General features: G+C 35.2%; 7 non-coding genes across 7 annotated transcripts; all 7 read left to right on the top strand.

Annotated features, from left to right (window-relative positions):
• The first annotated feature begins 7,354 nt into the window (after nt 1-7,354).
• Nucleotides 7,355-7,428, top strand: Trnat-agu. Its single transcript has one exon. It is a non-coding gene; the product is annotated as a tRNA-Thr (tRNA).
• A 2,627-nt stretch (nt 7,429-10,055) lies between these two features.
• Nucleotides 10,056-10,128, top strand: Trnat-ugu. Its single transcript has one exon. It is a non-coding gene; the product is annotated as a tRNA-Thr (tRNA).
• A 1,282-nt stretch (nt 10,129-11,410) lies between these two features.
• Trnat-agu lies at nt 11,411-11,483 on the top strand. Its single transcript has one exon. It is a non-coding gene; the product is annotated as a tRNA-Thr (tRNA).
• A 1,589-nt stretch (nt 11,484-13,072) lies between these two features.
• Nucleotides 13,073-13,145, top strand: Trnat-ugu. Its single transcript has one exon. It is a non-coding gene; the product is annotated as a tRNA-Thr (tRNA).
• Nucleotides 13,146-14,426: 1,281 nt separating this feature from the next.
• Trnat-agu lies at nt 14,427-14,499 on the top strand. Its single transcript has one exon. It is a non-coding gene; the product is annotated as a tRNA-Thr (tRNA).
• A 2,521-nt stretch (nt 14,500-17,020) lies between these two features.
• Trnat-ugu lies at nt 17,021-17,093 on the top strand. Its single transcript has one exon. It is a non-coding gene; the product is annotated as a tRNA-Thr (tRNA).
• Nucleotides 17,094-18,380: 1,287 nt separating this feature from the next.
• On the top strand, nt 18,381-18,453 carry Trnat-agu. The gene has a single exon. It is a non-coding gene; the product is annotated as a tRNA-Thr (tRNA).
• The last annotated feature ends 900 nt before the right edge of the window (nt 18,454-19,353 follow it).

The following is a 19,353-nucleotide window of genomic DNA, read 5'->3' as shown; positions in this document are numbered from 1 at the left end:
TGATGTGGACAAACTGATATATTCAACAGTAACAGGGTCAACTATTATAAAACTTTTAAAAGGGCCATAAGCTTGAACAATGACCAACATAATGCTTTAACCAACTTCAAATCTTGGATAAAATCTTGGTCTTTGGTTGGGGGAAAACAGATATTGCCAAGTACGTATGGTTGGTGTTTAAATATTTCCAGTTTAAAATTACTATGGGAAGATGTTAAAAATAACTATGGGTAAAAGTTCATTTTAACAAATCGTCAAATATGAGCTATAATGTAGAGACAACAGGAGAGGAACTTGCCATTACACAATTGATGGATATGCAAATTGAAGGTGAAAAAAAAATCAGGAAAATCCCATATCTGTTCCTGGATCTAGTAGAGATTTCCATCAAGCAATTTATATAAAATCAGATCCAAGACTTAATGAAGAACCATCTCAAGTAAAAGACAATGTCATATCCTATATAGCAGGTTATGTTTGTAGAACTGCTCTAAAGACTCATAAATGTGATGACTGCAGGAATGAGCTGGAAGAAATAGTTTCAAACAATACAAGATATTATGACATATATATACATGGTAGAGATAAAGAAAGTAAGAAATTCAATTTTATCCAAGCAAACCTGTTATTGACATGATAAAAGAATATGAAAAGTTTTGCATTGCTAATGTAAAACTAAATATTTATAAATGTAATGTTTTAGAAACATTTAGAAAAAAAGTTTGTCCGACATAAGAGTGCAAAATTTAATGCTATGCAAAGAATTAAAAGAAGACATTATAAATATTTACACAAAAATGAGATTACTATATTAAAAAAAAAAAAAAAAAAAAAAAAAAATACAATAAAGATTTAAATGCAAAAAGAAAAAAAATGTATATTTGCAAGAAACTACTTAAAACATGTCATAAGTAAACACAATATTCTTTTCAGAGAGATACCAGACTGAAGGAACTGGTATGTATGGTTTTATTCATTGCAAAGATTGTTTCAATTTGCATGGTCCATGTTTGTTTGTTTTTGTTTTATCATATTTATTTTATGATTTCTTTTCTTAGGTCTTCTTGGTTTTATGTTTATTTGATGCATGTTTTTTTCAGTTTTAATGTACTATGTATGTATGTTACTTCATGTGGAGTAACAAACTTTGTATTTATTTTCTTGATATTTATAGATTATGTTGCAATAGCATGTTTTGCTTTGTTTTGTTTTCTAAGCATAGCTTTTGCATGGTTGTCCCTTTGGCTATTTCTAACATAAGATATGCATGATAACAAATTGAAGTTCATGCTTTGTCATATCGCAAGTATCAACATTTTGTATTTGATTTTTATTTAATTTCATTTTATTTATTGATTTTATTATATTTAGATTCCTAGGCCTACATTTTCATGCATTAATACATATTTTTATAATATGTTTGAGATGTATCTTTTCTGTTATGTAGCTCTCAGTTGTATGTTGTTGTTTTTTACTTCTCTTTTTCTGTTGGTATTTTGTTTACTGCATTGCTATGTAAAATGGCATTATGATACACGAAATAAATAAATATAATGTACCCATTTGTTTTTTTTTTATCCATCCAAATCTATAAAATCTAATTCAGGGAAATATATAGTGGAAATCAGGCACATCTTTAATGGTAAAAGTCAGTATTCCATTTATCTATATGCAAATAAGCTTACATTCTTTAATTATACACTTAATATATGGTTTACATAGTGAAGACAATTACGAACAGATATTATTAAAACTGTGTGTGTAAGTTTGCCTCTATTTGTATGTGTTCGACAGATATGCAGACGTCCATGTAGGACGAGTATTATACTATATATATATAACATATATATATACATATATATATATATATATTATATATATATATATATATATATATGTATATATATATATATATATATATATATAATATTTATATTCTAATATATATATATATATATATATATTATATATATATATGTATGTATTATCATATATATCATAATATCTATATCTATTATATATATATATTATATCATATTCATATATATATATATATATATATATATCATTACTATTATATATCTATATATCATATTCTATATATATATGTACTTATATATAGTACTATATATATTCTACATATATATATATATCTATATATTCATATATACTTCTTATATATATATTATATATATATTCTATATTATACATATATCTTATCCTATACTATCTTATATCATCTTTATACTCTACTCTAATATCTCTATACTATATTATATTTTATATATATATGTATATATATACTATATATATATTATCATTTTATATATATATATTTATCTTATATATATACTATTATCTGTAATTATAGTATTCTATCTGTACTTATGTATATTATATTATACTACTATATATCTCTATATATTATATATTATCTATGTATACCCACTAATTATATATGAGTTTGTCTGTAATTTTATAATAAAACTCTATACACATCTGTCTACTTTATATAACTAAATCTGAGATGAGCAATCTTCCCTATACCCTTAATTCTCGTATTTCCGTTTAGTTGGGCTAGTCACACCCTCTGTCCATAACTTTCCCGTTATATGGCGTGGCGATCACCTCACATTTTTCATATCAGTAAGAATAGGAGCTTTCCTATCTTTCCTTTATAATCTTTAGCCAGGAGCTTGATCTTCCTTGGAGGCAATAAGTGATTATTGTCCTTTATTTTATTGAGAAACGTTGATATCAATAGAATAAAGATATTATTAGCTAATGGCATGCATGTAGTCTATAATGCACTTGGTCTCTCGTGTTATAATCAGAAGTATTCTATCTGGTATCTATTGCCTTTCTTGATAAACTGTAGCTGGAACAGAGGACCAGAATTTAAATTCTCTCACTAAGCTCCACTCAAATGTGCAGTAGGTCAGCAGTGGTGTGATCTGTTTTATATAAACCTCGCCTTGAAACGGGCTGCAGTATTAATATACCCGACGGGCACGTATGAGCAATCAGATTTCCGAAAAATTAGGCGAATTCTGATTGGCTGTCTACGGTTGAAAATAAACCTAACTACATTATTTATCATTATACAGCATATATGTCATCTCTTGTAGATTGTCAAGATCAACAAAAAAGAGCACAATATAGCACTAAAAGGAAGTGCTGATTGAACATGCACAATACCTCGTATATACCAATAACTTTCTGCCTCTAAGGAGGATCGAACTCCTGGCCTCTGGTTTACTAGACATACCCTTTAGCCACTAAGGTATGGAGGCTTCCTTCTCTTAAGAGTAAACATCACATATGTTATGGCAAGAGTCCATACTCCACTTTTAGGTTTCACATCTCTATTAATAGAAATTCGCTACAGGTCAATATTGCAAAATCTGTTTTATCTTGTTTCATCCCAGTTAATACCAAATAATTTAACTGATTATGATTATGCATACGATATGTATTCTAACTTCATAACCATAATAACCAACACCTTTTAGGTGCAATAGTTATCTTGGTATGTCACTGACACCAAGTACTTTATTAAGCATACACTGCATGGCATGCATGTCTTTAGCTAATGTATGCCTCTCACAACTCTTCTCTTATGTCCAACTTTCTCATAAATCAAGGACAAAAATCACTCTTGCTTCCAAGTACGACCATGCTCCTGCCTTCTGGTGTCTAAGACTAACAGTCTCGCCACTGATAATGAAGGCCTCTTTCTTTGGTGAAGCAGTAACAAAGAAGAAAAAAAAAAGTCATTACTTCGTGCAACAACATTTTGATTTGTCCTGGGGGCTTGCAACCAATGCTACAATCATCCCATGACTTATGAACTTCAATGACTTCTAAACTAGGTTTTACATCCTAACCCTTGACAGCAAATATTTGTCTTAGGAAGAACAGCTCTCTTAATCCACCCCCTGCGTAACGCTTAGATTTTTTTTTTTTTTTTTTTTTTTTTTTTGGGGTGTGTGTGTGAAATATGGCAGTTCTCAATATCTCTATCGCCAATAGTGAAATAAATTATGGAAAGAAAAACACCGCCTCATCAGACCTTTCTTTCGGATGAGAGGATTACATTAGGAAGTTGAAGTTGGTGTTCCAGTACTACTTACCATATTCACTTACAATATGTCTGCTGAATTCTAATTTCAACGAAAGGAACCTCCATAGCTCAGTGGGCTAGAGCGCGTGGTCTAGTAAACCAGCGTCCGATTTTCGGTTCTCCTTTGGAGGCAGAAAGTGATCATTGTCCTTTTTGTTACAGAAGAAGCCTTAACACGAAGAAATAGGGAGCAGACACAATAATGCTAATGGCACATTGCCAGATTTAATCAGTACTCGGCCCGTGTTGTAATACTGATTGCAGGCACCAGAACAAAAAGTATTCCTCCCCTTGAAGCCTTTAGCTGGTTGTCGTAAGGTCAATGTGCAATTACTGCCATGCATAGCCAGAACGACTATAAAAAACTCACAATTCTAACTTGCTGCAAATTTTGAATTAACAAACATGAACATGAACATTGAATGAAGCCTTAGTTTATAATGTGTACTAATAATCTTATAATACAGTGAAACTTCCATAGCTCAGTGGCTAGAACGCTGGTCTAGTAAACAGAGGCTAGGAGTTCGATCTTCCTTGGAGGCAGAAAGTGATCATTGTCCTTAATGTTACTGAGGAAACGCGCATCATTAGTTAATGGCATACACGATGTACAGTCCATTTTTCGCAGTTTGTCCCCAGTAGCATACCACAAGACAAGTAATTACACTTAAACCTCTCGCTGATTATGGTTAATATGTTAATAGATGCAGGAGCTGACATGTAATGATAAACAAATACATTTGCTATTATTTTTTTGACTGAGTGAGATAAAACCCTAATGCTTGTATGTTAATTTTATGAACCCTAGCGTTAATAAGTGCACCGTCTCCTGTGCATCTACTGTGGAAGCATTCATAACTCAGTGCATAGTTCACAGGTAATAAATCAGAGGCTAAGTTCACAGGTATAATAAACCAGAGGCTAGCAGTTTGATCCTTTTAGGGAGCATAGATCATCTCATACATATGCGTTTACAGTCCCATGTTTAACTCAGTACTACTTTCGCTAAGTGTTAATACTGTATCCCTCCCTCCTGTATTAATTTCCTGTAAATCTATATGCTTGCTGTCAATGAATTTAAAATCGTTTTTATTTAATCTTCATAAGACTTCGGTGGTAGCTGCCTACCCAGCTATCAGAATTTACCTAACTTATCAGAAATGTTTGTGCCAGTTTGCGTATATTCAGTTACAGTCTCACTTCATTGCAAGTCTATATAATAAGAGATCTCCCCACTCTTTGTCATACATCCTCATGTGAGCGCAACTTAGGTTGCTACGGTATAACAGAAAAGACAATACAGATAAGACAAATTACTTCTGATTATAACACGAGGATTAGATAAAATAACAGGAGCAGGTATAGGGTTGGGGTGCAACCAAGTATGTGTGTAATACAAATAGTAATAATGGAACAACGGTAATGATAATGATAATGATTGGCAGTGGTATCATGATTGTTATTGATATTATCTTTATTAGTATTATTAATTACTTTAGTTTAGTTTATTCAATGTCTGCAGCGCATCACTGAACACAAACGGGATTGCGAGATACTATCACCATTGGGACACTAGCTGGCCAGTACCAAATTCTGGAACTGAAGCAGATGTTGCTCCTAGATATCAGGTTAGACAGATGCATATCCTGCTCTGATCCCTCCTCATGAGACCATCAGACTAAGACAGTCAACACATTCTGCTAAAGGTTGTAATGAGTAATCTACGTTTGATGATAAGGTTTCTCAGTAACATAGTCAGTTCCGTTCTTGCAGTTTTCCATCTATATCTTGCATCTGGATAAAACCTCGCGGAAGGGCTGCGTGACCATAACGCTTGGTAATTTACGCTCTGTTTCTAACCATATCGAAAAGAAGCTCCATAAGCTCAGTGGCTAGAGTCGCTAGTCTTGTAAACCAGAAGGCCAGGAGGTCGTCTCCTTGGAGGCAAGTAAGTGATATTTTTTCTTTATATTGATTAAAAACTTTGAAGTACAAGGGAAACACAACCATAAATGACTAATTGTATACACGATGTTACAGTCCATGTTTTTTTTCAGTAATTCCTCAGTGATTTCGCACCGGTTGCCACACCCAGTATAGTAGCTATTGCATCCCTTAACCTTTTGGTGATTATTGATTATTTTTTTTTCAAGAGATGGTATGAATGAAACAGTATAACACAGAAGATAATTCAGAATATCTACCTTCAGCGCATTTGAAGTTACAAATATGTGAAAGCCGTTAAATACTGCTATGACATGTGAAAAATCCTGTTAACACAAGTTACTGTTTCTTTTTTGCTCTAAACAGGTGCTGGTCTAGTAAGCAATGAGAGGCCAGGAGTTTGAATCTCCCTTGGTAGGCAATAAGTGATCTTGTCCTTGTCCTTCATTTTATTGAGAAAAAAGATATCAATAGAATACAGACATTATTAGCTAATGACATGTGTGCAGTGTAGAAAGTAGTTGTTCTCAATGATATTACTATTATTAATGTTATTGTCATAGCAGGGTAACTCCCTAGATCTGCCAGTCTATATATATATATATATTCTTTTCTCGCTCTCCGCCTTTCGTGCTATAATCAGAATTATTCTATCTGGTTTGTATTGCCTTTTTTTGATAAAATGTAGGTGGACCAGAGGACCAGAGTTTAAGTTTTCTCTTGTGATTTGTTTTATGTAAACCTCGTCTAGAAGTGGGCTGCAGTTTTACATACCTGCTGGGCACGCATGAGCAATCAGATTTCGGAAAAATAGGCGAATAAACCAAATACACTATTTATCATTATACATCATGCATACTTTTTCTTGTAGACGACAAGATCAACAAAACAGGAGCACAATATAGCACTAAAAAAGCAAGTGCTGAATAAACACAGACAATAACTTGTATATACCAATAGTTTATTGCTTCCAAGGAGGATCGAACTCCTAGCCTCATGAAACTGCCGATGACGCGTCCCTACCCTTGGCAACAAATATTTTTTGGAAGAACAGCTCTCTGTAATCCACCCGCCGGCTTAGATTTTTTTTTTTCGTAGGAATGCTAAATATGGCAGCCGTGAATATGTCCACTCACCATAATGATAGAATTATGGAAAGAAAGACGCGCCTCGTCAGACACCTTTCTTTCGCGATGAGAGGATCATTATCACGGTTGAGTTGGTGTTCCAGTTACTACTTAACCATTTCACTTACAATATGTCTGCTAATTCTAATTTACGAAAGGAGCCTCCATAGCTCATTGGCTAGAGCGCTGGTCTAGTAAACCAGAGGCCAGGAGTTCGTATTCTCCTTGGAGCCAAAGTAATCATTGTCCTTTATGTAACAGAAGAAAAAAAAAACGCTTAACTTAAAGAAAAGTGAGCAGACAAAATAACTAATGGTATAATTGTCCCATATTTTAATCAGTATTTGGTCCCAGGTTGTAACAACTGATTGCAGCACCGGACAAAAGTATTGCTCTCCTTGAAGCCTTTAGCTGGTGTGTGGGTTATAAGGTCAATGTGTAATTACTGGCATTCCATAACCAGAAAAAAAATATATCTATATTTAATTATATATATATATATCTTATATATATATAGACTATATTATTTAATATATCTATATATATATATATATCATGATATATATACTATATAGTATATAATTTTATATTCCGATGCAAAATTTGCCAATGTCCCACACTCCTTCTTGGAGGCAGAAAACTTATCAGTGTCCTTATTATTGAGAAATTGTACATGAAGAGATCGGGAAACGCTCCATATTAGTTTAATGGCGATACACGGAGTGCAGTCCTTTTTAATAAAGTACTTGCCCTAGTAGCATCTCAACAAGACAGTATGACAACTTAAACCTTTTTGTGTCTGATTAATGGGGGTGTTTTTTAATATGAACTTAATGTGCAGGATCTGACACAACTCTGAATCAAGACACATGTGATAAATAAATAATTTGCTATTATTTTGACTGAGGTTGAGATAAAACATCTTCGGCAAAATTTCTACTTACAGAGTCGTGAAACCCATATAAGCCCGGGGTGTAATTTAAGTTCCCGCTCCTTCCATGCAGCTCTATATCAATAGATCTCCCCATTTGCTGCCACTACTCTGATGTGGACGGAACTTAGGTTCTACGGTATAAGAGAAAAGCAATACAGACAAACAAATTACTTCTGATTATAACAATAAGGGTCCTGAGAAATAACAAGAGCAGATATATGAAGGGGGTGCAACTAGGTATATGCATATATAAATAGTAAATGATATAACAGTGTAATGATAATAATAATAATATGACGATTGTATCATGATTGTTATTAATATTATCATTATCTTTTAGTAGTGTTTATTTCTTAAGCTAGTCAGTTTATTTTACTTTACGTGATTTGCTGCCATCACTGAACACAAGGAATTGCGAATACTAACCGGTCAGAACAAAAAAAAAAACCCATAGTATGGCCATACCAACTACTGGAACTGGAGCAGATATTGCTACGACTAGATACAGGTCAGACAGATGGCGTGGTGCATGGCCGAAACATCCTGACTAGACCTTAGCTGACTGGTCAGCAGGAAAGCACAGGTGCGTCCCATTTTTCATTCAGGTGTCATTTTGGATGTAGTCGCTTGTGGAATACTGGCATCTTTTTTTCCACCCACCATTTCACTGGAAGTAATCACCTGGGTAAACATCCTAGAAAATAAGTAGGTAACATTTTTCTCATTGGAGTAAATTACATGTGTAGTATGTAATAAGAGTGAAATATGATTTTTTGTGCTTTTTGTGATAAAAGGACGACGTTGACTTGGGCGCTCGCCGTTCCGACGTCATCTCTAATCTCTTTAAGTTCTACAGGCCACGTAATGATGTTCTGGATGATTTTGAAAGCTCGGCAGCACAGATACTGAGGTTAAAATGTCCTAGATCATCTTTAGAGGAGGAAAGTGACCTACAAGAGTTCCGGAATCGATTCCAGGACTCCCGATATACCTAAAGCAATACCAAGTCTGATCTAAATAAAGATCTCGAACGTCAATAGTCCGCAGCCCGATTGAGAGTGTGGTTTTCCGTCTATGTCAGGCATTGCTTTTAGTTTGGCAATATTTGTCTATAAGTTCATTCGTCCACAACCAGTAAAGTAATTGTATTTAAAATTATAAATTAAATTATACTTCTGGTATACTTATCATGTGTGTTCTGTGACCCTTATTCGTTGTCGATTGTATTCACGGTTTTTCCTACTCTTTTCGTTGCAGTATATGTAGACGCGGTCTATATTCCGGTTTAGCTCGAAATACGCATGCATTGGATAAAGAGTAGCAATATTTCATATCAGTGCTGCCCCTTTTGGGCAAGGGAAAATATTCCTGCTGAGAGGGGTCGACCAAGGTCATTCTATAACCATAAACCTCATTGGACGGCTGTGAGACGGTTTGTCATTGCCGACTAGTTTTACCACATGCCCTCTTGTGAAGCATACTTTCCTAGGAGGAACTACTTTCTGTATTCCACCCACCGGAGTATGGACAATTAGTCTATGATTTCATGGGTATAATAAATTTGACAGCTAATGTCTCCATCACCAACGTGGATGTGAAGAATGGAAGGAAGGACAAAGAATAATGGAGATGACGAAGTATCTTATCTGATCTTTTTTTCGCAAGTGTCCACATCAGGAAGGCCTCCAAGTTGATGTTCCAGAATCTCTACTCACTACAGTATGACCTGCCTTTATGCCGGAAACAATTTCTGCTTAAAAATAAAGAATAGATAAATAATAATAAAAACAATAAATAAATAAATGCATAGTGTCAGCTCTGCAGCAGAAAGAGCGTCTATATCTTGCATCTGGATGAAACTCGCAGAAGGGCTGCATGACCATGAACGCTTGCAGTTTACGTACTGTTTCTTACTTTCCGATAAGAAGCCTCCATAGCTCAGTGGCTAGAGCGCTGGTCTTGTAAACCAGAGGCCAGGAGTTCGATCCTCCTTGGAGGCAGAAAGTGATATTTTTCTTTATATAAATGAAAAACTTAAGTAGAGGGAGACACAGACACAACTGACTAATGGTATACACGAGGTGCACTCCATGTTTTCCTCATCACTTGTCAGTGATTTAGCACAGGTTGCCAGCACCCAGTAGAAGGTAGATATTGCACCCCTTAAACCTTTTGGTAATTATGATTATAAAGTTAGTATTCATGAGATGGTCTGCATGACCGTGATGAAATAAAATAAATATCAGAATATCTACCTACAGCGAAATTTGAGTTGCAAACATGTGAAAACCGTAAGTACTGCATGACATGTGATAAAATCCTGTTTTAACACAAGTACTGTTTCTTTGACTGTAAGGAAGCTTTCTTTGCTCAGTAGCAAGTGCTGGTCTAGTATAGCAAATCATAGGCCAGGAGCTTGATCTTCCTTGGAGGCAATACGTGATCATTGTCTTTTATTTGATTGAGAAACGTTGATATCAATAGAATACAGATATTATTAGCTAATGGCATACGTGCAGTGTATAAAGTAGTTGTTCTCAATGATATTATTATTATTAATGTTATCATGACAGGGTAACCCCCTAGATCTGCCAGCATATATATTCTATTCTCGCTCTCGTGCTATAATCAGAAGTATTCTATCTGGTTTGTATTGCCTTTTTTTGGATAAACTGTAGCTGGGTCAGAGGACCAGAGTTTAAGTTTTCTCTCTAAGCTCCACTCAAATGTTCAGTAGGTCAGCAGTGGTGTGATCTGTTTTATATAAACCTCGTCTAGAAGCGGGCTGCAGTTTTACATACCTGCTGGGCACGCATGAGCAATCAGATTTCGGAAAAAATAGGCGATTAACCAAATACATTATTTATCATTATACATCATGCATACTTTCTCTTGAAGACGGACAAGATCAACAAAACAGGAGCACAATATAGCACTAAAAGCAAGTTCTGAATAAACATAGACAATACCTTGTATATACCAATAGCTTACTGCTTCCAAGGAGGATCGAACTGGCAGCAAATATATTTTGGAAGAACAGCTCTCTGCAATCCACCCGCCGGCGTAAATGGCTTAGATTTTTTTTCGTAGGGATGCTAAATATGGCAGCCGTGAATTTCTCCATCACCAGTAATGATGTAAATTATGGAAAGAAAGAAGTCGCCTCGTCAGACCTTTCTTTCGCATGAGAGGATTCCATTATGAAGGTTGAAGTTGGTGTTCCCGTACTACTTAACCATTTCACTTACAAAATGTCTGTTAATTCTAAGTTTAAGAAAGGAAGCCTCCATAGCTCAGTGGCTAGAGCGCTGGTCTAGTAAACCAGAGGCCAGGAGTTCGATTCTCCTTGGAGGCAGAAAGTGATCATTGTCCTTTATGTTACAGAAGAACCTTAACACAAAGAATAGCGAAACAGACAAAATACGCTAATAGTATATTGTCCATATTTAATCAGTACTTGGTCCATGTTGTAACACTGATTGCAAGCATCGGAATAAAAAGTATTGCTTGAAGCCTTTAGCTGGTTGTGGTTATAAGGTCAATGTGTATTACTGTCATGCAAAAATAAATAAATAAATAAATATATATATATATATATATATATATATATATATATATATATATATATGTATGTATGTATGTATATATATATATATATATATATATATATATATATATATATATATATGTATGTATGTATATATATATGTGTGTATATATATATATATATATATATATATATATTTATTTATATTCGCTGCAAATTTTGAATTTACAAACTCATTCTTGGAGGCAGAAACTAATCAGTGTCCTTATTATTGAAGAAATTTTACATGAAGAGAATAGGGAAACGCGCATCATTAGTTAATGGCATACACGACGTGCAGTCCATTTTTAATGAAGTGCTTGGCCCCAGTAGCATATTAACAGGACAAGTATTACACTTAAAACCTTTTGCTGATTATGGTTGATATGTTAATATGCAGGAGCTGATATGCAGATGATAAGTAGAATAATTTGCTATTATTCTGACTGAAGTGAGATAAAACATCTTCGGCAAAATTTATACTTACAAAGTCGTGAAACTTATAAGTGCTGTATTTAAGTTACAGCTCACTTCCATGCAAGCTCTATATACCAAGAGATCTCCCCATTGCTGTCCTACATCTAATGTGAGCGGAACTTAGGTTCTACGGTATAACAGAAAAGGCAATACAGACAAGACAAATTACTTCTGATTACAACATAAGGGTCTGAAGAAATAACAAGAGCAGATATATGGCGGGGGTGCAACTAGGTATATGCATAATACAAATAGTAATAATGATAACAATGGTAATGATAATAATGATGATGATGGCAATTGTATCATGATTGTTATTAATATTATCATTATCTTTATTAGTGATATTTATTAATACTTCAGTTTATTTTACTTCACGTGATTTGCTGCCAATCACTGAACACAAAGGAATTGCGAAATACTACCACCCATAGTATGACCAGTACCAAATACTGGAACTGGAGCTACGACTAGATATCAGGTCAGACAGATGGCGTGTGCATGCCGAACCATCCTGACTAGACCTTATCTGACTGGGAGGCAGGAAAGCACAGGTGCGTCCCATTTTCATTCAGGTGTCATTTTGGATGTAGTCGATGGTGGATCTTTTTTTCGCAAGTGTCCACATCAGGAAGGCCTCCAAGTTGATGTTCCAGAATCTCTACTCACTACAGTATGACCTGCCTTTATGCCGGAAACAATTTATGCTTAAAAATAAAGAATAGATGAATAATAATAAAAATAATAAATAAATAAATGCATAGTGTCAGCTCTGCAACAGAAAGAGCGTCTATATCTTGCATCTGGATAAAACTCGCAGAAGGGCTGCATGACCATGAACGCTTGCAGTTTACTTACTGTTTCTTACTTTCCGATAAGAAGCCTCCATAGCTCAGTGGCTAGAGCGCTGGTCTTGTAAACCAGAGGCCAGGAGTTCGATCCTCCTTGGAGGCAGAAAGTGATAATTTTTCTTTATATAAATGAAAAACTTAAGTAGAGGGAGACACAGACACAACTGACTAATGGTATAAACGAGGTGCAGTCCATGTTTTCTTCATCACTTGTCAGTGATTTAGCACAGGTTGCCAGCACCCAGTAGAAGGTAGATATTACACCCCTTAAACCTTTTGGTAATTATGATTATAAAGTTAGTATTCATGAGATGGTCTGCATGACCGTGATGAAATAGGATAAATGTCAGAATATCTACCTACAGCGAAATTTGAGTTGCAAACATGTGAAAACCGTAAGTACTGCATGACATGTGATAAAATCCTGTTTTAACACAAGTGCTGTTTCTTTGACTGTAAGGAAGCTTTCTTTGCTCAGTAGCAAGTGCTGGTCTAGTATAGAAAATCATAGACCAGGAGCTTGATCTTCCTTGGAGGCAATACGTGATCATTGTCCTTTATTTTATTGAGAAACGTTGATATCAATAGAATACAGATATTATTAGCTAATGGCATACGTGCAATCTATAAAGTAGTTGTTCTCAATGATATTACTATTATTAATGTTATTATCATGACAGGGTAACCCCCTAGATCTGCCTGTCATATATATTCTATTCTCGCTCTCGTGCTATAATCAGAAGTATTCTATCTGGTTTGTATTGCCTTTTTTGGATAAACTGTAGCTGGGCCAGAGGACCAGAGTTTAAGTTTTCTCTCTAAGCTCCACTCGAATGTTCAGTAGGTCAGCAGTGGTGTGATCTGTTTTATATAAACCTCGTCTAGAAGCGGGCTGCAGTTTTACATACCTGCTGGGCACGCATGAGCAATCAGATTTCGGAAAAAATAGGCGATTAACCAAATACATTATTTATCATTATACATCATGCATACTTTCTCTTGAAGACAAGATCAACAAAACAGGAGCACAATATAGCACTAAAAGCAAATGCTGAATAAACATAGACAATACCTTGTATATACCAATAGCTTACTGCTTCCAAGGAGGATCGAACTGGCAGCAAATATATTTTGGAAGAACAGCTCTCTGTAATCCACCCGCCGGCGTAAATGGCTTAGATTTTTTTTCGTAGGGATGCTAAATATGGCAGCCGTGAATTTCTCCATCACCAATAATGATGTAAATTATGGAAAGAAAGACGTCGCCTCGTCAGACTTTTCTTCGCATGAGAGGATTCCATTATGAAGGTTGAAGTTGGTGTTCCAGTACTACTTAACCATTTCACTTACAATATGTCTGCTAATTCTAGGTTTAAGAAAGGAAGCCTCCATAGCTCAGTGGCTAGAGCGCTGGTCTAGTAAACCAGAGGCCAGGAGTTCGATTCTCCTTGGAGGCAGAAAGTGATCATTGTCCTTTATGTTACAGAAGAACCTTAACACAAAGAATAGCGAAACAGACAAAATAAGCTAATGGTATATTGTCCATATTTAATCAGTACTTGGTCCATGTTGTAACACTGATTGCAAGCATCGGAACAAAAAGTATTGCTTGAAGCCTTTAGCTGGTTGTGGTTATAAGGTCAATGTGTATTACTGTCATGCAAAAAAAAAAAATATATATATATATACATACATAATATATATATATATGTATTATGTATGTATGTATATATATATGTGTATGTATATATATATATATATATATATATATATATATATATATATATATTCGCTGCAAATTTTGGATTTACAAACTCATTCTTGGAGGCAGAAACTAATCAGTGTCCTTATTATTGAAGAAATTTTACATGAAGAGAATAGGGAAACGCGCATCATTAGTTAATGGCATACACGACGTGCAGTCCATTTTTAATGAAGTGCTTGGCCCCAGTAGCATATTAACAAGACAAGTATTACACTTAAAACCTTTTGCTGATTATGGTTAATATGTTAATATGCAGGAGCTGATATGCAGACGATAAGTAGAATAATTTGCTATTATTTTGACTGAAGTGAGATAAAACATCGGCAAAATTTATACTTACAAAGTCGTGAAACCTATAAGTGCTGTATTTAAGTTACAGCTCACTTCCATGCAAGCTCTATATACCAAGAGATCTCCCCATTGCTGTCCTACATCTAATGTGAGCGGAACTTAGGTTCCACGGTATAACAGAAAAGGCAATACAGACAAGACAAATTACTTCTGATTACAACATAAGGGTCTGAAGAAATAACAATAGCTTATATATGGAGTGGGGTGCAACTAGGTATATGCATAATACAAATAGTAATAATGATAACAATGGCAATGATAATAATGATAATGATGGCAACTGTATCATGATTGTTATTAATATTATCATTATCTTTATTAGTGATATTTATTAATAGTTTAGTTTATTTACTCCACGTGATTTGCTGCCAATCACTGAACACAAAGGAATTGCGAAATACTACCACCCATAGTATGGCCAGTACCAAATACTGGAACTGGAGCAGATATTGCTACGGCTAGATATCAGGTCAGACAGATGGCGTGTGCATGCCGAACCATCCTGACTAGACCTTATCTGACTGGGAGGCAGGAAAGCACAGGTGCGTCCCATTTTCATTCAGGTGTCATTTTGGATGTATTCGATGGTGGAATACTGCATCTTTTTCCACCCACCATTTCACTGGGAAGTATCACCTTGGGGTAAACATCCTAGAAAATAAGTAGGTAAACATTTTTCTCATGGAGTGAAATTACATGTGTAGTATGTAATAAGAGTAAAATATGCATTTTTTGTGCATTTTGTGATACATGACGTTGACTGGACTCGCCTCCGACGTCATCTCTAATCTCTTTAAGGTCTACAAGGCCAGTAATGATGTTCTGGATGATTTTGAAAGCTCGGGCAGCACAGATATGAGGTAAGATGTCTAGATCATCTTTAGAGGAGGAAAGTGACCTACAAGAGTTCCAGGAATCGATTCCAGGACTCCGAGTATACCTAAAGCAATACCAGTACTGATTCGGATCTCGACGTCAAGAGTCGCAGCCGATTGAGAGTGTGGTTTTCGTCTATGTCGGGCATGCTTTAGTTGGCAAGAATTTGTCTATAGAGTACATTCGTCACAAGCCAGTAAAGTAATTTTATTAAAAAAATATAAATTAAATTATACTTGCTGGTATGCTTATCATTGTGTTCTGTGACCCTTATTCTTTGTCGAATGTTATTCACGTTTTTCATACTTCTTTCGTTAGCAGTATATTTAGACTCGTTTTATATTCCGGGTTTAGCTCGAAATACGCAATGGGATGTGATAAGAGTAGCAATTTCATATTCAGTGTTGCCCCCTTTTGGGCAAGGGAACATATTCCTGCTGAGAGGGGTCAACCAAGATCATGCTATAACCCATAACCTCATGGACGGCTGTGAGAAAGGTTGTCATTGCCGACTAGTTTACCACGATGCTCTTGGCAGCATACTTTCCTAGGAGGAACTACTTTCTGTATCCCACCCACCGGAGTATGGTCGATTAGTCTATGATTTCATGGGTATAATAAATTTGACAGCTAATGTCTCCATCACCAACGTGGATGTGAAGAATGCAAGGAAGGACAAAGAATAATGGAGATGACGAAGTATCTTAGATCTTTTTTTCGCAAGTGTCCACATCAGGAAGGCCTCCAAGTTGATGTTCCAGAATCTCTACTCACTACAGTATGACCTGCCTTTATGCCGGAAACAATTTCTGCTTAAAAATAAAGAATAGAAAAAAAATAATAAAAACAATAAATAAACAAATGCATAGTGTCAGCTCTGCAGCAGAAAGAGCGTCTATATCTTGCATCTGGATAAAACTCGCAGAAGGGCTGCATGACCATGAACGCTTGCAGTTTACGTACTGTTTCTTACTTTCCGATAAGAAGCCTCCATAGCTCAGTGGCTAGAGCGCTGGTCTTGTAAACCAGAGGCCAGGAGTTCGATCCTCCTTGGAGGCAGAAAGTGATCATTTTTCTTTATATAAATGAAAAACTTTAGCACGTAAGTAGAGGGAGACACAGACACAACTGACTAATGGTATACACGAGGTGCAGTCCATGTTTTCTTCATCACTTTTCAGTGATTTGGCACAGGTTGCCAGCCCCAGTAGAAGGTAGATATTGCACCCCTTAAACCTTTTGGTAATTATGATTATAAAGTTAGTATTCATGAGATGGTCTGCATGACCGTGATGAAATAAGATAAATATCAGAATATCTACCTACAGCGAAATTTGAGTTACAAACATGTGAAAACCGTAAGTACTGCATGACATGTGATAAAATCCTGTTTTAACACAAGTACTGTTTCTTTGACTGTAAGGAAGCTTTCTTTGCTCAGTAGCAAGTGCTGGTCTAGTATAGCAAATCATAGGCCAGGAACTTAATCTTCCTTGGAGGCAATACGTGATCATTGTCCTTTATTTGATTGAGAAACGTTGATATCAATAGAATACAGATATTATTAGCTAATGGCATACGTGCAGTCTACAAAGTAGTTGTTCTCAATGATATTACTATTATTAATGTTATTATCATGACAGGGTAACCCCCTAGATCTGCCTGTCATATATATTCTATTCTCGCTCTCGTGCTATAATCAGAAGTATTCTATCTGGTTTGTATTGCCTTTTTTGGATAAACTGTAGCTGGGCCAGAGGACCAGAGTTTAAGTTTTCTCTCTAAGCTCCACTCGAATGTTCAGTAGGTCAGCAGTGGTGTGATCTGTTTTATATAAACCTCGTCTAGAAGCGCTGCAGTTTTACATACCTGCTGGGCACGCATGAGCAATCAGATTTCAGAAAAAATAGGCGATTAACCAAATACATTATTTATCATTATACATCATGCATACTTTCTCTTGAAGACAAGATCAACAAAACAGGAGCACAATATAGCACTAAAAGCAAATGCTGAATAAACATAGACAATACCTTGTATATACCAATAGCTTACTGCTTCCAAGGAGGATCGAACTGGCAGCAAATATATTTTGGAAGAACAGCTCTCTGCAATCCACCCGCCGGCGTAAATGGCTTAGATTTTTTTTCGTAGGGATGCTAAATATGGCAGCCGTGAATTTCTCCATCACCAATAATGATGTAAATTATGGAAAGAAAGACGTCGCCTCGTCAGACCTTTCTTTCGCATGAGAGGATTCCATTATGAAGGTTGAAGTTGGTGTTCCAGTACTACTTAACCATTTCACTTACAATATGTCTGCTAATTCTAAGTTTAAGAAAGGAAGCCTCCATAGCTCAGTGGCTAGAGCGCTGGTCTAGTAAACCAGAGGCCAGGAGTTCGATTCTCCTTGGAGGCAGAAAGTGATCATTGTCCTTTATGTTACAGAAGAACCTTAACACAAAGAATAGCGAAACAGACAAAATAAGCTAATGGTATATTGTCCATATTTAATCAGTACTTGGTCCATGTTGTAACACTGATTGCAAGCATCGGAACAAAAAGTATTGCTTGAAGCCTTTAGCTGGTTGTGGTTATAAGGTCAATGTGTATTACTGTCATGCAAAAAAAAAAAATATATATATATATACATACATAATATATATATTATATATATATATATAATATATGTATGTATATATATATATATTATTATATATATAATATATAGTATTATATAATGTATGTATATATTAATATATGTATGACTATATCATGCTATTATAGAAATATTACATAAATATAACTATATATATAGTATATATGATATATCGCTGACAATTTTGGTTTACAATACATCTTGGACAGAAACTAATCATGTAACCTTTGCTGATTGAGAAATTTTACATGCAAGGAATATGAAAGCGCATCATTAGTTATGGCATACACGATGTGCATCATTTTATGAAGTAGTACAGTAGCAATTCGACAAGACAATATTACACTTAAACCTATAGTGCTGATTAAGGTTACATACTTAATATGCAAGGCTATATGCAGACGATAAGTAGTAATAATGTGCTGATTATTTTACTGATGCAGATAAACATCGGCAAATTTATCACTTACAAAGTCGTGAAACTAATAAGTGCTTTTGATTTAAGTTAGCTCATTCCATGAAACAAGGCTTAATATACAAGAGATCTCCCATGCATGTCCTACATCTAATTGACGAACTTAGTTACGGTGATATCATGAAAGGCAGTATACATCCACTAGACCAAATTCTTACTGATACAACAAAGGTCTGCGAAATTAA

The sequence above is a fragment of the Penaeus monodon genome, chromosome 14, assembly GCF_015228065.2.
Source record: "Penaeus monodon isolate SGIC_2016 chromosome 14, NSTDA_Pmon_1, whole genome shotgun sequence".
NCBI classification, from domain to species: domain Eukaryota; kingdom Metazoa; phylum Arthropoda; class Malacostraca; order Decapoda; family Penaeidae; genus Penaeus; species Penaeus monodon.
Note: the sequence above shows the minus strand (reverse complement) of the source record. Positions and strands in the feature narration are given on the sequence as shown.